We start from the raw sequence: 24,390 nt of genomic DNA, 5'->3' as shown, positions 1-24,390 counted from the left end.
CGAACGAACCAATCAACCACACCTTACCACTAATGTGAGTAAGTTTGTTGGTCGGTTTGAAAGCAGGCCGGCCGGTCGCTCGGTTTGTTGGTTGGCCAAAAACGTCCAACCAATATCAATCAGTGATGATAGCAACCAACTACCACAAAAAGGCGGTGGTGGTGGTGGCGGCGGAGCTGTTGGCGACAACGACCAACCGTCCTTCCGACGGGCAGCAGGCAGCGGCTGAATATCATGTAAGACATAAAGAGCTCTGTAAATATGACGAAGAAACAACAGCAGCAAAAAAAAATTGGTTTAACCAAGTTCATTGACACCAGAAAAAGCAGCACCGGGTCTTGGGGGCTTTTTCGAGATGACACACTCACACACAGGCACAGAGCAAAGAAAAAAAAAATGGAATTCGTGTCAAACTCGTTACTCTTATCAGCAGAGGAGTTGTTGTTCTTTGTTGGTCTGTCTTTTTTTATCACTCAGTTGGCCGCTTGGTTACTCAGCGGGCCCGGTCTACATTTACTTGCAGGGCTTCATTTTTTTCGTCGTTTTTGGTTTTTTTTGGGAGGGCAGCATAATAGAAAGTTTGATTGTTGGCCAGGCACACACACACACACCAATGAGTAAGTGAATATGTATGTGTGTCCCCCCACATGATTTGGCACAGACCCTCTAATCAAGCGGTTTCTTGAATTGTCAAGATTTGTTGTTAATATTTCTTTTTTGTTGTGTTTTAAATTTGACAAGCTAACGTTGGGCGCCAACGTACCCCTCCCACCTCCCAAAAAAAAAGTGAAACAACCACCCCACCCATTCGATTCAGTCACTCACTCACTCGTTCAAATATTCATTCATCTAAACAAACATAACCCACCCAACCCATCCATCCATCCATCCATTTGCCTTCCCCATTTAGAGAGCGAACGAGGAGCGACGAGCGACCAGATCCAATTGATGTTGTTTATTATTATGTCGGCAAAAACTATTTTTTGGACAAGTATACCATCCGTTCACAATGGACTCTGGCATAAACGTGATTTGTATAGCCATGTAAATATGTGTGTGTATGTATCGGTATGTATGTGCAGCGGAGACGTCACCGCTTGCTGGTTGGTTGGCTGATTGTTTGGTTTACCGGCTAGATAGATAGCGCAGCAGCTCCCATGAACTTGAACGATTTGTGAAAGTCTATTGATATCACAGTAACAGCAACAACAACAACACTAACAAAAAACAGCTGGGCCCCCCAAAAACAACGCAAGCAAGCAAACATTCACACACACACACTATGGCACTCCGCGATATTAGAAATCAACATAAATTTTGAGGGAGATAAGAAAGCAAAAGGAAAAGGGATGGAGAGGGAGGGGAGAAGAGAAGGTTAGAAAGGGAAATCTTTGAGGTTATCACATTCTTAAGTTTAGATCAAGGGCTAAGCCATTTCTCCTAAAAACAAAAACAAAAAAACAAGCAAATGTTATTTTTAGTGGGTCAAGTGTAAAGGGTGCAATGAGTAATCGGTTACTTTTTGGAATAAATGTTATAGAAATGTGAAATATTTCGAATTGATATTAAATTGAACTAAGTGATCTAATTAATTCAGGCGAAAAACTTTAAAAATATTGAAAAAAATCAATTACTACAAACCGAATAACCGGTTACATTCCAAAAAATATTACAAATGTGAAATATTTTTACTTTGTATTAAATGCAAATAGTTATTGCAGCAAATTCATGCGAAAAAAGTTCAAAAGTATGGAAAAAATTCTGTGACTAGAAACCGAATAACCGGTTACGTTCCAAAAAATATTACAAATGTGAAATATTTCGAGTTGATAATAAATTGAACTAGTTAAGGTAGCAAATTCATGCGAAAAAATCCAAAAATATGGAAAATATTACAGTGACTGGAAACCGAATAACCGGTTATGTTCCAAGAAATATTACAAAAGTGAAATTTCTAATTAGTTTTAAATGAAACTCAATTTGATGTAGCAACCTCATGCGAAAAAAAAACATAAAAAATTCAGTGACTAGAAACCGAATAACCGGTTAGGCTCCAAAAAATTTTATAAATGTGAAATATTTCTAATTGGTATTAATTTGAATCAGTTAATGTAGCAAATGAATGTGAAAAACAATCCAAAAATATGGAAAAAATTGCAGTTGCTAGAAACCGAATAACCGGTTACGTTCCAAAATATATTAAAAAAGGGAAATATTTCTAATTGGTATTAAATTAAACTAGATGATATAGCAAATTTATGCAAAAAAAAAAAAAAAATACAAAAAATATGGAAAAATTCAAAGACTAGAAACCGAATAACCGGTTACGTTCTAAAAAATATTGCAAATGTGAAATATTTCTAATTGGTATTAAATGCAACTAGTTAATGTAGCAAATGAATGTGAAAAAAAAAATCCAAAAATATGGAAAAAAATGCAGTTGCTAGAAACCGAATAACCGGTTACGTTCCAAAAATTATTACAAATGTGAAATATTTGTAATTAGTATCGAATGGTACTAGTTAATGAGCAAATTCATGCGAAAAAAAACAGAAATATGGAAAAAATGCAGTGATTAGAAACCGTATAACCGGTTACTTTCCAAGAAATATTGAAAATGTGAAATATTTCTAATTGCTATTAAATGGAACTAGTTAATGTAGCAAATGAATGCGAAAAAAATCCAAAAATGTGTAAAAATTGGAGTAATTGGAAACCGAATAACCGGTTACGTACCAAAAAATATTACAAATGTTAAATATTTCTATTTAATAATAAATGGAACTAGTTATTGTAGCAAATTCATGGGAAAACGTACAAAAATATAAAAAAATATGCAGTGACTGGAAACCGAATAACCGGTTAGATTCCAAGAAACATTAAGAAAGGGAATTGTTTCTAATTGGTATTAAATAGAACTAGTTAAGGTAGCAAATTCATGTGAAAAAATCCAAAAATATGGAAAAAATTTCGTCACTAGAAACCGAATAATCGGTTGCGTTCCGAAAAATATTACAAATGTGAAATATTTTGAGTTGATAATAAATTAAACTAGTTATTGTAGCAAATTCATGTGAAAAAAATCCAAAAATATGGAAAAAATGCAGTAACTGGAAACGGAATAACCGGTTACGTTCCAAAAAATATTTCAATTGTGAAATATTTCTAATTGGTTTTAAATGGAACTAAATTTGATGTAGCAAATTTATGCGAAAAAACAAAAAAATATGGAGAATATATAGAGACTAGAAACCGAATAACCGGTTAAGTTTCAAAAAATATTACAAATTTGAAATATTTCTAATTGGTTTTAAATTGAACTAAATTTTATGTAGCAAATTCATGCGAAAAAATCCAAGAATATGGAAGAAATTCAGTGACTACAAACCGTATAACCGGTTACTTTCCAAGAAATATTACAAATGTAAATTATTTCTAATTGGTATTAAATGGAGCTAGTTAATGTAGAAAATTTATGCGAAAAAATCCAAAACTATGGAAAAAATTACAGTGGCTAGAAACCGAAAAACCGGTTACGTTCCAAAAAATATTACAAATATGAAATAATTTTAATTGGTTTTAAATGGAAGTAAATTTAATGTAGCAAATTCATGCCGGTTACTTTCCAAGATATATTAAATTATTTATATAAAAATGCTTTATTTTATAGTAGAACGAAGGATTACATCTAATTTGTTTAAAAATAACTATGAAATCGTCGGATATGAAACTCAAGTAACCGAGAAATCGGTTACTTTTTTGAAAATGTGTATCAATCTTCGTCGAATTTGATATATTCTTAAGGAGAAAATGTTATTTTTTTATTCATGCAAAAAAAGTACTAAAATGGGAAAAATTAGTGCACTAGAAACCGAATAACCGGTTACTTTTTATGAAATATTATTTTGTATTTATAAAAATATATATGGTTTGCAATGTGAATTATCAATTCAATTAAAATCTGGTATAAATAAATATGAAACTGTCAGATTGGAAAGAATTGTAACCGAATACTCGGTTACTTTTTGAAAAATTCATAACAATGTCCATAACATACGGCATATTATTACAGAGAATAAAGAATAGATTATTCTATCAATTCACGTGGGGAAACGCAAAAATATGGCTAAGTCACTAGTTACTTGTGAAACCGAAAAACTGATTACTTTTTCAGAAATATCAACTTAATGAATAGGAAATTGGATAATTTACATATGAATAATTAGCTTCATCTATTTTATGTGTTAAAAACTATGAGAGTGACAGATTGGAAAATCTTGCAACCGAATACTCGGTAGATAATAGATAATTTCAAATATTCTATTAAAATAAAAAACAATTTCGAAAAGTAGTTCCACATGAATCCGATTAACCGGCTATACTATAAAAGTAACCGATTACACTTTTCTGAAATATTAAGCAATTTGATAAAATTTGGTATTTTTTAAAGGGCAAGATAACTCATACAAAAAACGAGTTTGAAATTGCAAGAATAACGACTGCGGTAACCGAATAACCGGTTGCTTCTTGGAATGTGCATGTTATGTGGTACATTATTCAAAAGAAAATAACTTAACTAGCCTTATTTTTAATTTTTTTAAAGATAAGATTAATTTTGAATGCATGATCTTATATGAATAAAAATTCACATAACCGATTACCCGGTTTCTTTTTGCAATTCTTCAATTTGCAGATGACCTTCTGAGACCAGGAGATTTGACAGCGTCTTTTATCTTTAGAATGACTATTTGAATCCGGAAAAAATATTTATTTCTCTAGAGACCTCTTAAAAAATCTTGCGTAGTCATGATTTTAAACTATGATTTGTTTGTTGGTCATAAAAACCCACTAATTAATATAAATGAATTCTATTAAGAATTCATTTGTTTGTCTGGTTCTTACAAACTACGTTTTATTTATGACAATTTGCAGGCCACACTTCCTTTAAAACAAAAAAACAACACAAAAACAAAAAAACATGTTTTCACTTTATATATCTCCCGCATTACAAAAAACATTTCCATTGATCTTTTTTTATTTTTTGTCGAAAAAAATCATTTCAAAACTCAAAATCGATTAATTGATCGCCGAACAAAAGAACAGATCGAGACTGAATGTTAATCGGTCTGAATTGATTAAAGATTAAGAAGAAGAATAAAAAAAAAAGACGGCCGGTCTGGTGGGTCGGTCGGTTGGTTGCTTGTTACAGAGAGATAGAGATAAAGAATGAAAAAAAAAAAAAAAAATAAATAAAGCGATAAAAATATCTGCTTGTCCCAGAAACACAGTTAAAACATTAAAATATTCATGAAAATTTATTAATCGAATAAATCCAAAAAAATACACGAACACACATACACAAAGAGGCCAAAAACTACAACAACACACATTACTCTCACTCCTACAGTTTTGCTGTTGTGGTTGTTGTTGTTTGGATCATGTGGGTTAAATAGATAATGAGAAGATGTAAAATACAAATATCTATACAGAGAGTGTAAAAAGTGGGGCAAGAGACAAAATGAAAGGTTTTAGGAAAGGAAAGGGAAGAGAGGGGGGGGGGTCTCCAGGGAGAAATATAAGTAAATTCCAAAGGTGTCTTAAAATCAAGTCGTAAACAAATTTGGCAAAAATTCGAAATTATTTAAACCAATAGCTTCAAATTTAACGATTTCGGAGAGGCTCCAACCTAAGAGACCTCTGACTTCTCCAATGGATTTATAAGCCTATTTTTAAAAGGTAATGGAAAATGTAGTTCCATGCAATAGGTGTTACAAAACTTAACCTCTAAGATGTCTCTGAGCAAAATAAGGCATGGGAAAAATCCCTTCCTCAGAATGGGTAAAAATTCACCACAACAGGAAATATAAAAAATTGACTTCTGTCTTATGCGGGACGCCGTTACAATATAACCTAGGCCCTTAAAAAATTTTTATTCTCCAATTTGGAGAAAGCAATTTTCAATTCGTTCCAGAACCATATCACTGAGCGGAGTCTCTGCTGATTTTTTTAATTCCTTGGTTCTTGACAAGGACATCCTTTTTTGTAAAAAAAAATCCTTGACCAAAAAGTCCTTAAAAAAATTAATTATTTTTTAAAAATTTGTTTCGGGTCAAGAATTGTTAGAGGGATTTTAAATTGTTTTTATGGACAAGAATCTTTAATTTTTATATCCTCAGTCATATAGCTAGAGAGGGTATATCATCATTTGATACGGCTAAAACGTGCCTCATCGAAATAACGGTGTTAGAATCTAGGTCTCTTTGGATCAAATCCGTTTCAGGACATTTAGAGGCGATCTAGTGATGTCCGTCCGTCTGTTTGGCCGGCTGATGCGCACGATAACTCTCGAAGGGAGTATTCGATTTGGTCCAAATTTGGTACATAATATTCGGGACTCCGTTACAATATAGCCTAGGCCCTTTTTATGCCCCCGGCAATACGGAGGTTTGATACGGTCAAAACGTGCCTCATAGAAATAACGGTTTTAGACCCTAGGTCTCTTTGGACCGAATCCGTTTCAGGATATTTGGAGCCGATCTAAGCGTGTTCATCGGTCAGTCCGTCTGTCGAAATAAGCATCCGGTTCTCTTCATATTTCACACATCCCATTATTTCTACTAACACAAGATTTGCTGTGAAGATGAAATACATCGGTCCACTTCTTCTGGTATCTCCCCCACAAAGGGTCAACATTTTGAATATCCGTGAAGCTCATAAATAGCGAAATTATCATCCGATTCCATTCAAACTTGGTACATCTCAATATTTCCATCAACACAAGATCTGCTATAAAAATGGTAGGGATCGAACCACTCCTTCTGGTACCTCCCCCACAAAGGGTCAAAGTTTTGAATAACCAAAACGATTATGAAATCCGAAATAAGCATGCGGTTCTCTTTATATTTCACACATCCCATTATTTCTACTAATACAAGATCTGTTGTAAATTTGAAATACATCGGTCCACTTCTTCTAGTACCTCCCCCACAAAGGGTCAACATTTTGAATATCCATGAAGCTCATAAAACACGAAATTAACATCCGATTCCATTCAAACTTGGTACATCTCAATATTTCTTTCAACCCCAGATATGTTATGAAGATGGTAGAGATCGGACAATTTCTTCTGCTACCTCCCGTACAAAGGGTCAAAGTTTTGAATAACCAAAACGATTATGAAATCCGAAATAAGCATGCGGTTCTCTTTATATTTCACACATCCCATTATTTATACTAATACAAGATCTGCTGTGAAGATGAAATACATCGGTCCACTTCTTCTGGTATCTCCCCCACAAAGGGTCAACATTTTGAATATCCGAGAAGTTCATAAATCGTTCATATTATCCGATTCCATTTAAACTTGGTACATCTCAATGTTTCCATCAATACAAGATCTGTTGTAAAGATGGTAGATATCGGACTATTTCTTCTGGTACCTCCCCCTCAAAGGGTTAATGTTTTGAATAAACAAAACACTCTAAGAAAACGAAATAAGCATCCAACTCTCTTCAGAAGGGAGAATTTTGTTTTTTATCTCTTTTTTTTTTGACTTGGAGATATTTAAAAATATTTTTCAAACTTCCTTGGTATGAAGTTTTTAGATTTTTATTTTAAAGATTTTGAGTTGTTAGGGCAAAAATTTAGATATAAAATACTTTCCAAAAACTTTAATTGCAATTGATTTTATGTTTATAATTATATATCTCTTATAATGGCTTGAAGAAATAAAAAAATCCTAAAGACGTATTGAAAGCAAAATATATATATATATATATATATATATATATATATATATATATATATATATATATATATATATATATATATATATATATATATATATAAAATATAATATTTGAAAGAAATTTGTAAAAAAAAAAAAACCTCAACATTTTCCCTGGAAGAAAATATGAAAATATTCTTTAAAACAAAATAGTCTTTTTGTATTTCCAAAAAAAGCCTACATTTTTTTATGTTTGAATTTTGTGCGTATTTTCTGAAATCCCAATCATGTTTTGCCATCTCTTCTAAAGTGAAGATATTATTTTTTACAAAACAGCCCCCCCAGGGCCCCATCCCTCCCGGCGTATATATGTAGATCAATGTTTATATTGTTGTGAATTTTTTTCCTGACATTTTCGCTGAGGCTGCTGATGCTGCTTTCGTTTGTTATTATTATTGTTATTCGAAATCATAAAACAAAAAACCGAAAATGAAACGAAACGAAATCTACAAACAAAAACAACGACGACAACAAAACAAACGAACGAAAAAAATATCTGAAGATATAAACCGGTCTCGAAAAAATAATTTGACTTTCTGCGACGAAAATTCCACAAAACAAAGTTCGAAAGTAAACCAAAAAACACACGTATTTACAAGCGATGTGGTTGTTGTTGTTGGCGATTTTTGCCAAAAAAAATTTAAGTTGAAAAAACAAATAATAATAAATAAGAAAAGGCCCATAAAGTAGATAAATTGATTTTGAGGAAATAAATAAAAGAGTTTTAAGCCTAGGCTATGGGGTGATGGGTCCACAATAACTCGGAGGGGAAATTTTTACATTTCCTAAAAATATTTTATATTTCCCAATTATATCCATCTCAGGTTTCTTGTCTGGGAGAGAAATATTTAGATATGGGACGTTGTAAAGAATCGCTGACTTGTCTCCTTTGTGGGTGGGGTACCAGAAGGGGGAAGGGCAGGTTGGCATCTTCACAAAAGATCTTGTGTTAGCAAAAATATTTGTATATGTGAAATCTGAAGAGAATTGGATGCTTGTTTCACTTTCTTTGAGCGTTTTGTTTTTCAAAATCTTGAACCCTATGTGGGGGAGGTACCAGAAGGAATGGCCCGATGCCGATTTATTTTTATAACAGATCTTGTGTTTATAGAAATATTGACTTGTGCCAAGTTTGAATGGAATCTGATGTTAATTTCGTGATTTATGATCTTCATGTTTTCAAAATTTTGAAGCTTTGTGGGGGAGGTACCACAAGGAGTGGACCGATATATTCCATCTTCACAGCAGATCTTGTGTTAATAAAAAATATTATGATGTGTGAAATATAAAGAGAACCGAATGTTTATTTATTCCAAACTTTGACGCTTTGTGAGGGAGGTACCGGAAGGAATGATCAGATCTCTACCATCTTTATAACATATCTTGTTTTGACCGAAATATTGGGATGTGCTGAGTCTGAAAGGAATCTGATGTTAATTTCGCGTTTTATAAATTTCATGGATATTCAAAATGTAGACCCTTTGTGGGGGAGGTACCAGAAGGAGTGGACCGATACGTTCCATCTTTACACCAGACTTTGGGATAATAAAAATATTATGGTGTGTGAAATATAAAGAGAACCGAATGCTTATTTCCGATTTTATAATCGTTTTGGTTATTCAGAACTTTGCCCTTTTGTGCGGGAGGTGCCAGAAGGAATGATCCGATCTCTAACATCTTTATAACAGATCTTGTTTTGACTGAAATATTTGGATGTGCCAAGTCTGAAAGGAATCTGATGTTAATTTCGTGTTTTATGACCTTCATGAATTTTCAAAATGTTGACCCTTTGTGGGGGAGGTACCAGAAGGAGTGGACCGATGTATTCCACCTACAAAACATTTTTTGCATTAGAAGAAATAATGGGAAGTGTGAAATATGAAGAGAAACGGATGTTTATTTCGGATTTTTTGATTGTTTCGGTTATTCAGAACTTTGCCCCTTTGTGGGGGAGGTACCAGAAGGAATGGTCCGATCTCTACCATCTTTCTAATAGATCTTGTGTTGATGAAAATAGTGAAATGTGCCAAGTTTGAATGGAATCGGATGTTAATTTCGCGTTTTATGGCCTTCATGGATATTTAAAATTTTGACCCTTTGTGGGGGAGGTACCAGAAGGAGTCAACCGATATATTCCATCTTCATACCAGACCTTTTGTTAATAAAAATATTGAGATGTGTGAAATTTGAAGGCAATCGGGATCTTACATCACATTTTATAAGAGTTATAATTATTCCAAATTTTGACCCTTTGTGTGGGAGGTACTTGATGTAGTGGATCGATATTGTTTATTTTCGCACCTGACCTAGCACTGATGCAAATATTAAGATTTGCAAAGTTGGAACAACTTCAGATAATCATTACTCTTTCTGTGCTGAAAATATTTTTGTGAAATATACGACCTTTTGTGGGCGAGATACCAGAAGGAGTGGACCGATATATTCCATTTTATCGCCAGACATTGGATTAATGAAAATATTGAGATACGTGAAATTTGAGGGCAATCGAACTCTTGCATCACATTTGATAAGAGTTTTAATTATTCCAAATTTTGAACCTTTTGGGGGGGGGGAGGGGGTAGTTGATGAAGTGGACCGATATTGTCCATTTCCGCACCTGAACTAGCACTGATGTATATATTAGGATTTGCATAGTTGAAGCAAAATCGGATCATCCTTTCTCTTTCTGTGCAGTAAATAATCATACCCTCAGTCATATGGCTTTTTCCTAAGGATCCTCTCATCTAATAACGTCAATTTTTTTTTTATTATTTTTCCAGATGAGTGGTCATCGATAAAAGTGTATTTTTTCACGATTTTTCCCAATGACCCTCCCTCAATTAACCTTTTTTTTTAATTTACATACCTGTGGTTAAACCTAAATTTTTAGAGAATTCTCCTTTCAAATTTTTTTCAATCCCCCAAATGTGGATTTTCCCTTTTTAAAAGACCCTTTCCTTTTTAAAGATCTTTCTTAAAAACCACTGAATCGATAAACCTAGATTTTTTCAAGAAACCCTCCTGTCGATAAACGCGAACTTTTTAAAGAATTTTCTTTCCAAAGACTCTCTAATCGGCAAACGTCGTTTTTTTTATTTGTCCCAAAGACCCTTCCATCGATACACGTGGTTATAGTTACACCTGAATTTTTAGAAAATGTTAATTCCAATTTCCAATTCCGACAAAAAATCATGGGTTTTTTAAGAAACTTTCTAAGTTCCCTTCGGACCAACAAGTGTGGCTTTCAAAGATGTATTTCGAAGGACCGAATTTATTTTTGAAAGACTTCCCATCGATAAACGTGAATTTGAAAAGATTTTTCCGCAGAGACCCTCTCATTGGCAAACGTGATTTTTTTTAAATATTCTTACCATCCCAAAAAAAAGTGGAGTTTTAATTTTTTCTTTCAAGGACCACAAGACGGTTTTTTTAGATTTGTTTCCAAATGTCTGTAGAACAATAAACGTGGATTTTTTTAAATAATTTTTTCCAAGGATCTTCACAGCAATAACTGGGATTTTTTAAAGGATTTTTTCCAAGGATCTTTACAGCAATAACTGGGATTTTTTAAAGGATTTTTTCCAAAGATCTTCACAGCAATAAACGTGGATTTTTAATGATTCATTCCCACAGACCCTCTCATCGATAAACTTTGATTTTCTAAAGACTTTTTTTAACAAAACGTGTCCATATTTAAACGTGGATTTTTTTTAAGAATTATCTTTCCAAACACCCTCCATCGATAAACGATCTTGATTTTCAAAGGATTTCTATTTCAAATCTTCCGACCTATAAGCATGTTTTTTTAACTCTTTCCAAGGATATTTTGTTGTTGCAAAATATTATGGTATCCCGAACAAACATGCCAACACTGTTCTACTTTCCAAGGATCTTCAGACCAAAAAGTGTGCATTTTTCCCAAGGACCCTACCATTTATTAACGCGGATTTTTTTTTAAAGATATATACGCAATTACCCTTCCGTTCCACCGATAAACGAGGATTTAAAAATAATTATTGAAAGGACCCTCACAGCAGTAAATGTGGATTTTTTAAAATATTTTTTTTTTTCAAAACTCTTCCATTGATAAACGAGGATTTTTTTAGATTTTTCGAAGGATATTCAGACCAATAAACGTGGATATTTTTTAAAAGTTTTTCCAAGGATATTCACAGCAATTTACGTGGATTTTAAAATAATTTTCCAATAACCTTCACGGCAATTTATGTGGATTCCTTTAAAATAGGTTCTTTCCAAGAATATTCACAACAAGGACCCTCACAGCAATAAATATGGATTCCTTAAAAATAATTTTTTTCCAAAGCCCTTTCATTGATAAACGATGATTTTTTTTAAATTTTCTATTGGATTGATAAACGTAATTTTTTTAAATAATTTTATCAGACCAGTAAATGTGGATTTTTAAAGATTTTTTTCCAAGGATATTCCGACCAATAAATGTGGACCTTTTAAGAATTTTTTCCAAGGATCTTCATACCAATAAATGTGGAGGATCTTCAGACCAATAAACATGGACTTTTAAATAATTTTTGTTTAAGGATCTTCAGACCCATAAAGATGGATTTTTAAGCAATTTTTTTCTAAGGATTTTCAAAGCAATAAATGGGGATTTTTTGAAGAACCCGTCAAGGATCTTTTCAGGGATCTTGACAGCAATGAACGCCAATTTTTTTTTAAGATTTTTTTCCCAAAGATATTCAAGCTAATAACCGTGGATTTTTAAGGCGTATTTTCAAGAATCTTCAGACCAATAAACGTGGACTATCTAAGCAATTTTTAAGGTATTAACGGCAATAAAAGGAGAATTCATGAAATTTTTTGTCCAAAGATCTTCTCAGAAAAGAAGGTGGATTTAAAAAAAAATCCCAAAGATACTCAAGCTAATAGAGGTGGTTTTTTTTATAGAATTGGTTTCAAGGATCTTCGATAAACGTGGATTTTCAAAGAAATGGTTTCAAGGATCTTCAATAAAAGTGGATTTTTAAAGAAATGGTTTCAAGGATTTTCAATAAACGTGGATTTTTAAAGAAATGGTTTCAAGGATCTTCAATAAAAGTGGATTTTTAAAGAAATGGTTTCAAGGATTTTCAATAAACGTGGATTTTTAAAGAATTGGTTTCAAGGATCTTCAATAAAAGTGGATTTTCAAAGAATGGTTTCAAGGATCTTCAATAAACGTGGATTTTCAAAGAAATGGTTTCAAGGATCTTCAATAAACCTGAATTTTCAAAGAAATGGTTTCAAGGATCTCCAATAAACCTGAATTTTCAAAGAAATGGTTTCAAGGATCTTCAATAAACGTGGATTTTCAAAGAAATGGTTTCAACGATTTTTTCCCAAGGAATCTCCAATTTTTTTTTTTTTTTCAAAAAGAGCCTCCCACCGGTAAAAGTAGATTTTTAAAGATTTTTTTTAAAAAGAGCCTCCCACCGGTAAAAGTAGATTTTTAAAAATTTTTATCCATAAAAAGAATTTTTTCTCCAACGATTTTCCAGCGATAATCCTGGATGTTTCATAGATTTCGATTCCAAATATCCTTTTTTTATTCAAAAAATTATTAAAATGCCCATTTTTTCGAAAAGAGGATCTTTAGAAAGAAAATTCTTTAAAGAATTCTCTTTTATCGTTGGAAAGGATCTTTGAAAGGATGTTTTTGAAATCGACGTTTGTTGACTTTTGAAGGTTTTTTTCAAACCCACATTAAAAATTCTGTGAACCTTTCGTCGATGAACATATTCTCCATCTTTGATCTTAGATAACTTGAGTACTTGATAACTTGCATATATATGTATATATTTCCAATTGATTTTTGACAGTTAGACCCCGTTGGCGAGGAAAATGTCATGTTAGCTGTTTGATTTAAATTATTTAACGGTTTTTTTCTTTCTTTTTAAATTCCAATTATATTCGAGACAATGTTTCAAATTGTCTCTCTTAATTTGAGGCCTGGCAAGAAGTCAGACATGAGTGACTGAGCCGCCATCAAATCATCAATTGATGTCCTACGAGTTATCAAAGTTAATAAAATATCAATTAAAAAATAAAAATATTATTCTTTTTATGATTTTTTTCAAATAAAAATAAAACATGGCCTAAGCAGAAAATGACAAGGAAAAAAAAACAAAGCGACAATGAAAGAGTCTGGCAAACAAGCAACACAACAAGTGTGAGTGAGTGTTTGTGTTCGAATCGAACAAACAAGCCAACAAATCGCATTTAAGCATTATATTTAATTCAATTGATAGACCTTGAACTTGATTTATGTCAGTGTGTGTCTGTCTGTCTATATCAACGAAAATGTCTGGCAAAGTTTGTTCCACTCCTCCCCTGAATAGCTCCCAGACGAGCAATCGTTTGCATTTATTTTATAGGGGAGTTTTTTTTTTCTTCTGTAGAGATCTTCATTTGCTCATTTTCCGCGGCATAACCTTTCCCCCTTTTTTGGTGTTGGTTGTCTGTCATACCAGCAGATCAGGTCCCAGCTCTTTTTTCCAAGGCTGTCCCCTTTCGTTATCACCAACCAGCCCGTAGCGGTTGCTTTTTTCATTTCCACTTCCATTTCATTTCCGTTTTCTTTTTTTTTTGAGGAAAATTGAATAATGTATGTCGAAAATACATAAAATATGTTTACGCATGTACCGGGGATAATGGAAATTACATTTTCAGGGGCTAAACAGTGACAGGCAAAAGTGGGGAGATAAATTATTATAATGATTTTTTTAAAATAATCTTAAAAAATAAACGTGAATTTTTTCCCAAGGAACTCCAGAGCAAATAAGCGTAGATTTTTTTAAGAATTTCTCTAAGGATCTTCAGACCAATAAGTGTGGATTTTTTAAATATATCCAAGTATCTTCGGGCCAATAAACATGGATTTTTTAAAAATTTTTTCCAAAGATCTTCAGACCAATAAACGTTGATTTTTGCCAAGGATCTTCGGACCTATAAATGTGGATTTTTTAAAGAATTTTTCCAAGGATCTTCGGATCAATAGACGTGGATTTTTTAAATATTTTTTTTCCACATACCTTCAGACCAATAAACGAATTTTTCCAAGGATCTTCGCAGGAATAATTCGGGATTTTTTTTAAGAATATTTTCCAAGGATCTTCGGAACAATAAGCGTGGATTTTCAAAGAATTTTGTCAAGAATCTTCAGGCCAATAAACGAGGATTTCCTAAAGAATTTTTCCAAGAATCTTCGCAGGAATAATTGGGGATTTTTTTTAAGAATATTTTCCAAGGATCTTCGGAACAATAAACGTGGATTTTTTAAAGATTTTTTCTAAGGATCTTCGGACCAGTAAAAGTAGATTATTTAAAGAATTTTTTTCAAGGATCTTCGGACCAATAAACGTGGATTTAAAAATCTTTAAAAATCTTTTTAAGGATCTTCGACCAATAAACGTGGATTTTTTAAATATTTTTTTCCAAGGATCTTCAGACCAATAAACGAGGATTTCCTAAAGAATTTTTTTCAAGGATTTTCGCAGGAATAATTTGGGATTTTTTAAAGAATTTTTTACAAGGATCTTCGCAGGAATAATTGGAGATTTTTTAAGAATTTTTTACAAGGATCTTTGCAGGAATAATTGGGGATTTTTTTAAGAATTTTTTCCAAGGATCTTCAGACCAATAATATTGGATTTTTTAAATTTTTTTCCAAGGATCTTCGGAACAATAAACGAGGATTTTTGAAAGAATATTTTTCAAGGACTCTCAGACCAATAAACATGAATTTTTTAAAGAATATTTTTTCAAAGAATCTTCGCAGCAATAAACGTGTTTTTTTTTAATTTTTTTAAAGGATCTTCGTGGGAAACGTGGATTTTTTAAATATATTTTTCCAAATATCTTCAGACCAATAAACGTGGGTTTTAAATGTTTTTTTCCAAATACCTTCAGACCAATAAACGTGGGTTTTAAATGTTTTTTTTTTCCAAATACCTTCAGACCAATAAACGTGGATTATTTGAATATTTTTTTAAAGAATTTTTCCTTGACCAATTCAGACCAACAAACGTGGATTTTTTAAAGAATTTTCCCCGAATTTTTTAGACCAACAAATGTGGATTTCTAAAGAATTTTTCCCCGAGCCCTTTAGGCCAACAAACGTGGATTTTTAAAGATTTTTTTCAAGGATCTTCCCAAAGATCTTCGGTCAAATAAAACGTGAATTTAAAAAAAACGTGGATTTTTTAAATATTTTTTTTTCAAATGATCTTCTCAGCGATCTTCTGTCAAACAAAACTTAGATTTTTTAAAGATTTTTTTCAAAGGATCTTCTCAACGATCTTCGGGCAAACAAAACGTGGATTTTTAAAATATATTTTCCAAGGATCTTCCCAATTATCTTCTGTTAAACAAAACGTGGATTTTTAAAAGATTTTTTTCAAAGGATCTTCCCAACGATCTTCGGTCAAACAAAACGTGGATTTTTTAAAGATTTTTTAAAGATTTTTTTCAAAGGATCTTCCCAAAGATCTTCGGTCAAACAAAACGTGGATTTTTAAAAGATTTTTTCAAAGGATCTTCCCAAAGATCTTCGGTCGAACAAAACGTGGATATTTTAAAGATTTTTTCAAAGGATCTTTGCACCAATAAATTTGGATTTTTTAAAGATTTTTTTCAAAGGATCTTCAGACAAAGAAAGAAAGAAGAAAGAAATTTTTTCACGATTTTTTTCAAACGATCTTAGGACAAATAAACGTAGACTTTCTAACATTTTTTTTCTAGGATCTTCCCATGGTCCTCCGTGAATTTTTTCAAGAATTTCTCCAAAGATCTGCAATTTTTTTTAAAGGATCTTCGGATTTTCTTGGATCTTTCTCTAAAGATCTGCGAAATAAAAAACGAGATTTTTTTAAGATTTTTTTTTTTTTTTGAAAATCTTCTCAAGTATCTCTAGATTTCTAGTAATTCTTCCAAGGATTTGAGGACCAAAAAAAAACGTGGATTTGTTTAAGAATTGTTTTCTGCGGATTTAAATTTTTTTTTTTCAAGATTTTATTCAAAGGATCTTAGGACAAATATACGTGGATTTTTTTCTAGGATCTTCCCATGGACCTCTGTGAAATTTTTCCAAGGATCTGCGGACCAAAAAGCGAGAATTTTTTAAGATTTTTTTTTCTTTTTGTTTTTGATAATTTTCCTTGGATTTCCTTGGATTTTATTCTGGAAAATTTTCCAAGGATCTGGGGACCAAAAAACATGGATTTTTTTAAAGATTTTTTTCTGTGAATCCGTGGATTTTTTCAAAAAAAAAAAAATTCCATGGATCTGTTGACCAAAACACGAGGAGTTTTTGAAAAAAAATTTTTTGCTCTATAGAAACTTTGTTTGTTCACTTTTCTCTCCCACTGTACCCGATTTATCATATCCCTCATGTCAATTCACATGGTGCGTTATCAATGCGACAACAAATTGTTAGTTAACACCCAATATATGTAGACGCATTATATTCGAAACGTGGGGTAGTATTCCATAGATAAATAATTTTGTAATTTACATACGCGTCGTGAAAAAAAAAATAACTGAGAAATAAATACATTCATACAAACATAAACATATTATTACATGTGTATATATTCAAGATACATATGTATATATATGAACGGTGGGAGAATCTTGTGGGAAGATTTCTCAGTCGAAGGTTTGGAATAACTCGGATATCGAGAGCTCTCCTAAGAGGTACAGCCTACAACGCAATTTGAAAAAAAAATGTGGCTCACTTAGCAGTTATTTTTTAATTACAGCTTTCGCTCATATGTATATTCAAGAAGTTATCTGTCTCATGCGGGAGATCTCATGGAAGCAATTTTATATAATGGTCTTAAAAATGCCGTTTTATCCTCAGAGCCTTTGAAAGAGGATTCGAAGCAACGAAAAGAGTGTGGCTTAATTAGCGTTTTTTTATGAACTGCATGCTTTTTATTTTCGGAGTTTGCCATGTTTATTCACAGGCATTCAGACCACACTATCTTCGCAGATTTATTACCCAAAAAAAAAAAAAAAATTATGCACAAACAATGCAAAACGTCAATTTTGATTCACTTTTTTTTGTTTTCGAAACAAAGGTTTGTTTTGTTGCTTTATATCTTTTTTATTTGATTGAAATAAATACCCAAAAAAAGCAATTATTTTTGAGGGTCTTTATTGTTGAATATTAGAAAAACACAGAAGAAGGGGTTAAAATCGTGGGAAAGAAAATTTGCATGCAAAAAATTGCATCCCCAAAAAATTGGGAATACAAAAGGATATCTAACAATAATAAGACAATGAGAAGTGTTTTAACATTATCTTGTAAAGAAATAAATATTTTTTGAGATGAAGGATAATTTTAAAAATGCAGGAAAAAATCAAACGTTTAAAATGTTTGTAGTTGTATCTGTATTTTTTATTCAATTTCGGAAAAAGTAAAACATCTATTATTGTAGTCTTGATGGTTCAATGATAAAATCCGCCATTTGCATCCAAAAATATTTTAGAAAACTACTCGTAAATGTTCACCATAGCACCTCCAAAAAAACCAGACTTTTTATAAGTATTTCCAAAATCTTATGCCTTAAGCTTAAACCCAACTTAAAAAGAAAACTATTTTTAAAAAAGCAAAGGTTTAAGGATTTAAAAAATTAAACCAGAAATTATCCACGTTTTTGTTTCTGAAGATCCTAAAAGTTCTAAAAACAACAATAAAATTCTTAAAATTTAAAAAAAAAATCCAATGTTTACAACAGTCCTGAAATCTTGTGAAAACGAAGATCCTCTGAAAATATATGTTAACGAATTCATTTGAAAAAATCATTAAAGAACTAATTTCTGACCATAATTTCCGCAAGTTTTCAAAAATATACACTAATGGCTCTAAAGATTATATGAACAAATATTTAATTGACCACGTTTTAAACGCGAGAAGAAAACTTTAAAACGCTGCAAATTATAGTGCTGAATTTACCCCAAAAGACCATAAAAATCCCACTTTTAACAAATTTTTAATGCAAATCCAAGTTAGAAGTTTACAAGATCCTATTAAACAAATTCCGTTAAAATCCTCACGTCTATAACTCACAAGACCCTTTGAATAGAATCATTGCATCGTTGAATATTTTCAGAATACATCTATAGAATAAACATGGTTCCAAAACTCGACAAAGTTATTAAAAAAAATCTGAAAATCTTCAGCAAAAAAATGTTTTTGAAGGATCTCAAAAAATTTGGTAAAAAAAATATGTATCTCGGAATTTAAAAAAAAATTAAAGACACACTTTTTTATCTTGGAAGGTTGTATTTTGTCACAACCTTTAAACAAATGCACGTTTGTAATTCAGAAAAAAACTTACAAAAATTAAAAAAGGTCCGGGTTTGTAGTGCCGAAGATACTCAAATCATTAAAAAAAAGAAATCCGATGGAATTGTTGAAACCAATGACTTAAAGGATCCCTGGAAAATTTCTTTTAAAACCAACGTTTTAGTTCTGAAATTCCTCTAGAACATTCTCAATAGCCCAAGCGAAACAAAGACCCAGGTGACCCTTAAAAGAATTGAAAAAGATCTACGATCATCAAAACCATGCTTTAAAAACTGGATATGTCCTTTAAAATATATTGTTTAATCCCAAAAAAAAATACCTTTAAAAAGCTCTCAAAAATTCTAAAAAGTTTAATTCAGAAGGTTATCTACACAGTTTTTTTAAAAAAAACAGCACATATATGGGTCTAAAGATCCCCATAAAAAATTAAATATTTCACCTCAAAAAATTATTTTTAAAAAGTTTTCAAAAAAAAGTTTGAAAAAATTAAAAAAAAAATGTCAATAGACAAAAATATATATTATGACTAGTATAATCTAAGTGATTTTTTTTTTTGAAATAAATAAAATTTTAATAAAAACCTGTTAAAATTTTTTTCTTTATTTTAAAAGTTCTATAAAAATGTTTCACGAAAATCATACACTATGAAAAATAGTTTTAAATTATTAAAAGCGCATGCAGAATATTTAAAAGAAATCCACGACTAACTCCAAAATCTCTTTGTAAAAAATAAAATTTAAAACTTTAAAAACCAACAAACTTTCAAATATTATTTAAAAGAAAACTACGATTACATCATGGAAGGCCCTTTCAAAAAAAAAAAAAATAATAATAATAATAATAATAAAAATAAAAACGGCACCAGCCAAAAAACAACGATTTGGTCTCCAACAGTTCACTTAAAAAAAATATATATTTATATATATATATATATATATATTTATATATTTAAAACCCCTTTAAAAATATTTCAAAACAAGAACCATGGTAATATCTCCGTGAGTCATTAACAATGTTAAAAAAAAATCCATAATTATATCTTGGTTGATCTGCCAAAATTATTTCAAAAAATTGACATTTTTATCCCTTAAAATATCCCTGTATATTCAAATTCATAGCCCTGTTAATCTTAAAGTGTATTTACAATAGATTGTTTATTCATGGAGCAATACCATTTTCCAATATCAGTTAACTTTTTTTTTTTATGCATGTGTTGCTAAGAAAACAAACACCCCAGACTGGCCATGACCTGTGGAAAGAAATCAATCTCTTGGATTGCCAGGGAATCTGTAAAACTGCGCAATTTATTTCTTTGAATTATGTCGGGATTTGTTTATTATTCTTTCGCCCTGTCAACATCGCAATACCTTTCCATTGTTTACATGGTGTGAAGGATTCTTAGATTTGAGAATTACTTGCATGCGTACAGAACCTTTGTAAGATAGGAGATGGGAGGGTGTTGTTTAAAAAAAACCAAACTTTTAATATTTTATTTAACAGATCAGCAATAAGAAATAATTTAAATTATAATAATAATATTATTATTATTAGTTATAATTGAAATAATGGCAATGATAATCTTGATACTTCAAAATATATAATAAAAAATTTACAATCTCTTGTCTGAAAATGTCTAAAAAATCCATATTATAAATTCGTAAATTATTTAAAAATTTTGAAAAAAAAACTTAGTTATTATAATTGAAATTCGTTAGAAAGTTAAGAAAATTGAAAAAAAAAATTCTAAGAAAAAATTTAATATTCAAAATTATCTTTCAAATTATATTAAAAATTCGAAACATACTTTGCAAAAATTCGCTACTGAAACTAAAAAAACTAAAAATTTATTTAAAAAACATTAAACAAATAAAATAGTATCGGTCGGTTTTGACGGCATATGTATACCCCAGTCTTGACTTATGATTATTCAAACTGTTGACTCTTTATGGGCAGGTTCGGAAGCAGTTGGCCAATATTGACCGAATCGTATCTAACCTATGACTGATATAAATATTACAACGTGCCTCCATTTTATATGAGATATGTGTAAATTTTTGGAAAATGTGAAAATATAGCGGATCGAATTATTCCATTTTCATACTTTATTTAATCCAGACAAAAAAAATTAGTATGTGCAAAATTTGAAGGAAATCGAACATTTATACCCAATTTTATGCGAAATCATAAATTCCATATTCATCTTAGGTTTTTGGTTAAGTGAAATATTTAGATATAGCAAGTCGTAAAAAATCGCCGACTTAATTTGCAAGTTATGACAAATGTAAACATTAGAAATTGTGACCAATTGTGGATGAGGTAGCAGAATGGGTTGGCAAATATAAATCATCTTCATAACAGATCTTGCGTTAGCAAAAATATTTAGATGTGCGAAATTTGAAAAGAGTTGGATGCCTATTTCGCTTTATTTAAGTGTTTTGTTTTTCAAAATCATGAACCCTATGTAGAGGAGGTACTAGAAGAAATACTCCGATCTCTACCATGTTTATAACAGATCTTGTGTTGATAGATATTTTGAGATGTGCCAAGTCCGAATAGAATCTGATGGTAATTTCGCGTTTTATAAGCTTCACGGATATTCAATATGTTGACCCAATTTTGGGGGGGGGTGGTTTCTAGAAGGCGTGGTCCGATATATCCTATCTTCACACCAGGTTAATAAAAATATTGTGAATCATGTATTTTGAAGAGAACCAGATGCTTATTTCGAATTTTATGATCGTTTTGGTTATTCAAAACTTTGACCCTTTATGGGGGAGGTACCCGCAGGGAAAGCTCGAATATCTACCATCTTTATAACAGATCTTGAAATATTCATAAGATAAATATTCAAGATAGACCCTACAAAGTATACATATTCTGGATGAGCGTATTCTAAGACTATCTAGCGATGTCCGTCTGTCTGCTGTAATCACTCTATCTTTCGAAGGAATTGAGATAAAAGGCTAAAATTTTGCATACATGCATAGTTTACCAGTAGGTAGGTTAAGTTCGTAATTGGGCCATGTCGGTCCACGCTTTCGTATAGGCCCATATAAAGGTACCTCCTGATATTCGGTATTTTCATGATTTCATCTTTTCAACTTCGTATTGGAAGATCTTAATGGGTACTACAACCTATGGCAAAAAAATTCGTAAGCAGGTCAAGGCCTTCGTATAGCGGTACCTGCCTATATTCGGTATTTTCATGATTTTAGCAACATTACTTACCAGAATTATTTCAAATTTCGTATTGGAAGACCTTAATGGGTACTACAACCTATGACAAACATTTTTGTATACAGGTCCACGCCTTTGTATAGCGACATTATTTACCGGATTTAATTTAAGTAGTAGTTTTCGATTTTTTTTGCTTCCGGATGGTATAGGGTATTAAAAAGCACGGCTTTTTTACTTGTTTAAATATCAAAATACTTTTCTAAATATTTTTTTTAGAAGTATTTCGCAATTACACCTTTCAATTTTTTTTAAAGAATTCAAGTTTATATCACTTTCGAAAAAAATTAAAAAAAAAAAAATCTAAAACCCTTTAAAAAATCAAAAATAGAGTCAGTTTTTTTTTTATTAAAAAAAAAACCTTTTAAACGTTTTTTCCAACCCCACAGCACCATTAAAGCCCTTCGTAGAGTTCTTCCTTTTTTTTTTGGAAAAAAACTAAGTTTTTTAAGTTTTTATCACCAGAACCTTTTTTCAAAAATATTAAAAAAAATACTAAACCCCTTTAAAAAATATAATTAAAAAATCAAAAATAGAGTTCATTTTTAGTTAAAAATTAACCTTTTCCAAACCAAACAGTACCGTTAAACCCCTTTGTGCAATTTTCTCTCTTTTTTTTTTTTTTTTTTTTTGAAAAATTCCATTTTTTGAGTTTTTATCAGCAGAGCCCCCCTAAAAATATTAAAAAAAAAACTAAAACCCTTTAATTATATATTTTAAAAATCAGAAATACAGTTCGTTTTTTTTATTAATAAATCCTCTTAACCTTTTTCCAACCCACAGCATCATTAAAGCCCTTTGTACATTTCTTCCATTTTTTTTTTTCGAAAAATATTAAAAAAATCAAAAATAGACTTAATTTTTTATTTAAAAAAAAATCATTTTAAACGTAGTTTTCCAACCCACAGCATCATTAAAGACCCTTGTAAAATTCTTCCCATTTTTTTCGAAAAAACTTTAAGTTCCTAAAATTTAGCTCTTTATTAAAAAAAAAAAAACTAAAAATAAAATATTGCAATTCTTACTCTAATAACTTTTTCAGGCTTTCCATAAAAATAATAAAAATATAAAAATACTATAATTAAATTTTATTCAATTTACCTCAAATATTTTGTAGTTCTGAAAATTGTTGAAGAGTATCTTTGATTTTTTTTTGTCTTCTTAAAATAATTTTTTACGTTTTTTTCTGGGGTTTTAATTTTTGAGTTGAAATTTTTTCTTATAATTTTTAATTTGTTTTATTTAATTTTCAAACACACACCAACCTATAAAAATAATTTGTATTTGTTTTATATTTATTATTCTTTTTTTATTTTTAAAATATTTATTGTGATATTTTATTATTTTCTCTTAAAAATATCTTTAAAATTTTCGCAGTTTGTTCTTTTTTCCAAATCTCACTTAAATTCTGAGAATTATTATTATTTTGGCACAAAATTTTCACAGTTTTTTTTTTCAAATACCACTTAAATTCTGAGAATTAATATTATTTTGGCACATCAATATTTTCTGTCACTTAATTATTTTTTATTATTTATTTATTTTTATTTTTTTAATTGTTTTCTTGTTGATTTTTTATTTTTTTCCGTTTTTTTTTTTCTTCGATTTTTTTGTTTAGCAAAATTTCAGGTAAATTATCTTTATTTTTTTTTTTGTTTATTTGTTTTAAAGATAATTTTTGGGTTAATTGTTTTGAGTATGAATGGATTTTTTTCAAATTTTATTTATTTTTTTTTTTTTAATTCTTCTTCTTTTCAGAATTTTTATTGTATTTATTTTTGGATATTAATTCAATTTTATGTAGATATTTCGGGTTTGAATTTTTTGTGTAATTTTTTTTCTTCAATTTTTGGGAGGGATTTTTATTGAAACCACTTTCGGAGACAACGGCTCGGGAGCGAATAATTGCGTTTTCATTCTGAGAACATTATTTAAGACCTACTACGCGAGACACCACAACACCAATTTGACGACTACAACGACGACTACGACTTCTGGCTGTGGACATTGTCTGACGGATACGACGTGAGTGAGTGTGGAT

The 24,390-nt window shown here is 30.8% G+C and overlaps 1 protein-coding gene across 1 annotated transcript in view; it reads right to left on the bottom strand.

Annotated features, from left to right (window-relative positions):
* Positions 1-23,581, bottom strand: part of LOC101897464 (solute carrier organic anion transporter family member 74D) — an 81,569-nt gene extending 57,988 nt beyond the window's left edge. The window contains exon 1 of the mRNA XM_059119475.1: positions 23,451-23,581. The gene's annotated coding sequence lies outside the window, so the exon portion shown is untranslated. The remainder of the gene's footprint in view (positions 1-23,450) is intronic.
* Positions 23,582-24,390: the final 809 nt, after the last annotated feature.

This window comes from Musca domestica, unplaced genomic scaffold, assembly GCF_030504385.1.
Source record: "Musca domestica strain aabys unplaced genomic scaffold, Musca_domestica.polishedcontigs.V.1.1 15, whole genome shotgun sequence".
NCBI lineage: Eukaryota > Metazoa > Arthropoda > Insecta > Diptera > Muscidae > Musca > Musca domestica.
This window is presented reverse-complemented; position numbering and strand designations above follow the sequence as displayed.